The following is a 6000-nucleotide window of genomic DNA, read 5'->3' as shown; positions in this document are numbered from 1 at the left end:
TGCATGTGTGTGACAGCCTGAGAAAATGTTCATATGTTTTGTGTCTTCCTGACAAGGTGGTGAGTCATTCCCTCAACACAAACTCACACACGAATGCACCCACTCAAGCATGCGTATACACACACACACACACATTCATCTCTTGCCTAGACTGCATGGGGGCAGATCATTAGGCCTGCTCATCATTAGCCCTGCAGAGAGGGGGTTGCAACAGGGTACAGTAATATTCACCTCATGATGTGAATTCAGTCATTTGTCATATGTACACATTATACACATATGGAGTCATTTGCCTTCGAGGAGCAATGCAATTTCCTCATTAACTTCTTGAAATGTAATGAGTCATTGAACCAAGTTCTGTAGCTCTGTTAATTATGGCCCCGTTTCAGCAGCTCTCTCCATGGCAACCTAAAGTTCTGCCTGTCACAACATGAGAGATGAAGGAATAAAGACGTTTTCCCATTATGCTGCTACCCAAGAGTGCATATTTCTCCTCAAGACAGACCTGCAGAATGCTGTGATCTATTAGCTCCCTCTGCTGTTTGATAGGTGAATATCAATTTAATTTAGCAAGGTTTTAGGTTACAATCTTTCATCTCTAACCGCTTATCTAATGGGCAATGGCCAGAGTCCACGGCAGAGAGATAAACTAACAGTAAGTGGTTGTTTTCAGGATTTGTTTTTTTAAAATTCGTTTTTTATTGTTTCAAAAGTGTTTGTTCAAGTTCCATTCTCAGTCATGTGAAAGAAAAAAAAGTTTTCACAGTCAAGTGAAAAACTGACTGCATCTGTTTCCATAGGAATTAAAAGGGTCAGTAGAGCATTCTGGAGCATTCGTGTGTGTGATGAGGTATGTCACAATCATCCCAGATGTGGATGTCCTAAAAAATCCACCCCAAGGTCAGACTGTGGAGTGTAAGATCTCAGAATCTACAGGCCTCAGTTAGCATATTAATTGTTAATGGAAAGGACAGAATTACTATGGTTTCTTCGAAGATTAGTGGGGTTAGGTTAATTGGTGATTGAAAATAGGCCATCAGTGTGACCGTGAGTGCTAGTCTGTCTCTCTTTGATAGCCTTGTGTCAGACGGGCAACCTGCAAAGCTGCACCTGAGCAAACTTCAAGACTTCCATAACAATGAGTGGAAGCACAGCACCACATTTAGTGAAAACCAAACAGGATATTGTCACAAACACTTCATATAAACTTCAAGCATGTTTTGGGCTTGTTTTGAAGCCATAGGAGTTGGGCACTTTGTGTTCATTAAGTCAACAAATAACTCCTCCGCATACCGAAGTCGAGTCAAATGTGAAGCCATCTGTCCAACAGCTTTGCCCAAACTGGGTCACTCAGCAGCAGCAAATCAACAACAGAATGTTTGTAAAAGAAAAGAATCAGGTTAATGCAGGTGCCCAGTCAACGTGCAGACGTAAACCTGATGAAACGAGAGCTGTTCATAAACAAATGCCCACAAACTTCAATGAAATTTTAATGTTGTAAAGACGAGTGAGCCAAAACTCCTTTACCATGATGTGAGAAACTGATGACGTTGTACTTGTCTAAAGGTGGCTCTACAAGCTGCCAAGCTTTTGACAGGACTGCTTAAAGTACTGTGAAAACTTTCTTCTACAGCTGACGGTTTCTTAATTTTGCTTTTACTCTTTAGTCATACTATTAAAATTGTCAAACACAGAAAACCTATGTGAAGACCACTAACTCGAATTCATGTACCAAAACATTCACATGTTTGTTGTGTTCACAAAATTTTACCCCTGAAGGTCAACCAAGGAAATGATACGTGGCTATTAATGCTGAAAACCTAATAAACCCAACTGTAACACCAGTCATCACCCCTAACTGGTCATCTCTTTAGAGTATTTATTTTATTGTTTGATCTGAGAGTCATACAGTAACTATGACTAATATTACCAGAATTCTTTTTTTTAAATAGAAAAGCTGAGGTGTAGGTGTCTCTGAACAGTGAAAACTACTTGTCCCAACATGTCAGGGTGTCAAGGGGTTGTAGTGGTGTACAATACTGCACGTTTTGCTATCGATCCAGTACCAAATGTGTACTGGGCTTGTAATGCCGATACCAATCCTTTTAACTCATAAAGGCAGCTTATGCGTGGGAGAGCAGTGTCTCGTGACTTATGAGATGAATAATCATCAGTTTGCAAATTCTGAACACATTTTATTGACGGCTGTAGTTAGTTAACACAACAACAGCTTTTCATGTACATTGAAACTGGACTTTTGGAGACCTGGAAAAATAAAATAGAAGTGACAGCCAATGCACAAAAGGTTGAGACATTTTTAATAGTTTGTGTTTGAGGTACATTTTTTCAATTCCCCCCTCAAAAATGTAAACACAGTCCATTGGCCTTTATACTGAAACAAAGTATCAATCATTTTGTATTAATATTAATCTGATAACAGCGTTGATACTATCGATATTCGGTTGGTATTGTCATAATGATAACAGGCCTGAATCTGCTGGTTGGTGGTCTGAGGAGTCTTTTCAGCTATCAATATTCCCTCATCAAATCCCTGTATTGTTAAGCCATCAGGCAAATTCGCCCGCAGTGTCTTTTCACCACCTTTTTAGTACGTTTTTGGTGGGTGGAAGTCTTGTATGTTGGGTCTTATGGCTCAGGCCGCATTTTGAATTTTGAGAGCTCAGCGGCATTAAGGCTATTAGCATGCAAATGAGCTGTTTCCACTCATTATTGTTCTGACAAACAAGCGTCTGTTAATGAGTGTGTGTTTACAATGCACCTACAGTCTGAAATGAGCTAGAGCTAATGAATGTAAACGAGCAGAGTTCAGAGTGCAGTTTGGCGAGGGCTACTGGTTTGCTCTGAAACGTGACAGCTGATATGAAAGTCACAAAAGATTTTTTACAGAAAAAGTGAGAAATAGAAGAAGCTGGATACACGGTGTAAACCGCTAAAGTCTATTTCTCTCAGCGTCACGCTTACCTTTCTCTTGTTCTCTTGTAAAACAGCTGAAGCATGAAACAGCTTGCTGCCCTTCAGCATTTCTTCTGACGTGACAGAAAGAGAAACTGAGCCGTGGGTGCAGCTCAAATTTCTGCACCACCAATTACAAGCTTCTGTGTTGTGTCTTAAGTGGTCCACTGGTGAAGCTGCCAAATGAAATATCTTGGGAAGACTCATGGCTTTTACGTTATTTATTTCCTCGCATTGTTGTCTGCATTATTTTTATATTTATCAAAATATGAGCAAGGGTCATCCTCATCATGGAAGCTGCTGCAATCAAAGCAAGATTATCGTGATCGCTCTTTAACAGCGGTGTATTTACTTGTAATAACCATTTTCTTTTGAGACGTTCTGTGGATGGAAGCCAAGACAAATTACAGACTTGCCCATAAGAGGGCTGGCAGAACACTTTACTGCAGGAAACAAGCACTCAGGTCATGCACTGGGTTTGTCATTCCCCATAAATGTACTCTTCTGCTTGTTGGAGGGTGACTCATGACAAAGTGATTTCCCCCACCCCCCCACCCGTGAGTTGACCACTGCCGCTGCCGGTGGCCTTTGTGCCTTGCTAAAGAGTGTTTTTAGGTGTCATAAAAGGTTTATTCATCGGTGAACTTGTTTATGACAGGATGCCTCTGTATTTTTGTAGTGGCCAGCCATCACTCAGTGACCCAAGGAGTCATATGTATGACGCCATTTAAAAAAAAAAAAAAAATGCTGCTGGCTGAAAAGCGCGCAGGTGTCCTTTAGCATTAGTGCTGTGAAGCACCGGGTTTAGGCACTACTGATAGGAAGCAGTGCACTCTCTCCAGGGGCCGGTGTCAAGGATATGTGGAACAACGTTTAATGTGTGCTGCTCTGCTGTTGGTTCTTTTAGCTAGAACACAGAAGAGGTAATATACAAAGAACTTCTTTGTACTGAAGTGAATTCAAGTGTTAAAAATAATGATAACGCTCCAATGTGGCTGTCTGTGTTCATCATGTCTGCTTTTTTTCATCTTTGATGGACTCTTTTTTTTTATTTTAATTTTAATTTTTAATGCTTCTTCTTCTTCTTCTTCGTGGTGAATTCCAGTGTCCTTCCCTTTAATGTCCAAGCCAACCGATCATCGTTCTATTGATACGTAACATCAGAAGGTTTTTTAATGGGTCTCCCGATCTCAGCTTGTTACATATAGATGCTTGTAAAGAAAGCGCCACACTGGGCAAACTTTATTCTTGAATAAAAAGAACAGAAACCAAGATGCAGTGGGGTGAATTTTTCCATATAAAATTTACTTGGATGATTGAGTGAGGGCCACATTTGCTTTGATTGACAGGTGTCCTTTCATAGGGAGCTGTTAGGCCTCACATTCCTAATTCATGTCAACGCCACTGTGTTTGCCCTTTGGAGCATTTTAAATGGACAGTCTGATTTAAATGAAGACTTACCATGTGGCACAGTCCCCTTCAGAAGTTTGTGCTTCAGATCTGGTGAATGAAATTCTAAAGTTTTATTTGCCTGTTACCTGTGAGTTGATATGTCCACGTGTGGTCTCTGTTTTCCACCCATGCAGGCAATGGAGACTATGAAGTGCATGGTGTTTTGCTCCCTAGCTATTGCTAGCAACACAAAACAAAAGTGCACTATATTCACGGGGAGGTCCTCGCCGGTGCACTGTGTATGGTTTATTTAGAGAGTCGGAAATACACAGCAGATTTAGTGCAGATCAGAGGCTTTACAGTTTTACTTTTTATGCATGCTGCTGTCATCTTGTGAAATCCGGGTTTGTCTGGCTAAGTGGGAAGTCTGACTTGAGTGGATGTTCTAGCTGTAAATTCTGACTGGGATCCTGGGATTTCTGGCGTTCTATTTCAATTAATATGCAGCATCAGCAGGCCACCCTCGCATTCAAATATGACAACTTCTAGATCCAGAAAAACAACTTGGTGGCAGCCAAAAAGCTAGCATTGAGGTTTCAGAGTGCTGAGTCCAAAACCAATGGGGGTGACATTATGGTGAGTAGGCACATTCAACATCCACCCATCTATCCATATTTTTTTCCACTTATCCAATTTAGGGTCCCAGAGCTGGAACCTGCTCCAGCTGTCATTGGGTGAGAGGTTGGGTGCACCCTGGGCAGGTTTCAAGTTTATTACGGCTCTCACAGAGAGACAGACGCCCACTGATACTCACATTCACACTTAAACACATGATTTAGAATCACCAATTAACCCAAGGTGCTGGGAGACAGTCCACACAGGGGTAACATGCAAACTCCACACAGAAAAGCACCACCCAACAGGTGAATTTGAATCCAGGACGTTCTTGCTGCGAGGACAGTTCTACAGGCAGAAACATGGGTGTGCCATGGGCTCCCCAGTTTCACCCATCATGGCCAAATTGTACATGGAAGAAGTGGAAAAAAGAGGGCTTTGCTATCCTACCCTGGAACACCACCAAGCCATTGGTTCAGATATGTGGATGACACCTGGGTGAAAATCAAATCTCAGGACGTACCACAATTCACGGATCACATTAACTCGGTGGACCGACACATCAGATTCATCAGGGAGGATATTAAAAATGGCAGGTTAGCCTTCTTAGACTGTGAGAGTTCCTTCAGTAATGGGGGACATCTAAAAGCTGACGTGTACCGTAAACCTACGCATACGGATCAGTATTTAAAGTTTGACTCTCATCATCCACTGGAGCATAAACTGGGTGTCATCAGAATGTTACAACACAGAACGAATACCATCCCCACTGACACAGTGGCCAGGGAGGCAGAAGAACAGCACATCAAGAAGGCCCTGAGTAAATGTGATTATCCCAGCTGGACTTTTGTCAAAGCTGGGAAGGCGCCAAAAGAAAGCTCCAGCTGATCCAGGAGAGAAGGACAACCGCTGCCTAAGCAAAAACTTGTAGTCATGCCGTATGTGTCAGGAGTATCGGAGCAGTTGAGACGCATTTTTTCTAAACACTGTGGCTTTTAAACCCCAAAACACGCTGGGCCA

The sequence above is a fragment of the Mchenga conophoros genome, linkage group LG4 (assembly GCF_057382185.1).
Source record: "Mchenga conophoros isolate Kocher_MC1m ecotype Shallow Benthic linkage group LG4, M_conophoros_male_GT1.1, whole genome shotgun sequence".
Taxonomy (NCBI): Eukaryota; Metazoa; Chordata; class Actinopteri; order Cichliformes; family Cichlidae; genus Mchenga; species Mchenga conophoros.
Note: the sequence above shows the minus strand (reverse complement) of the source record.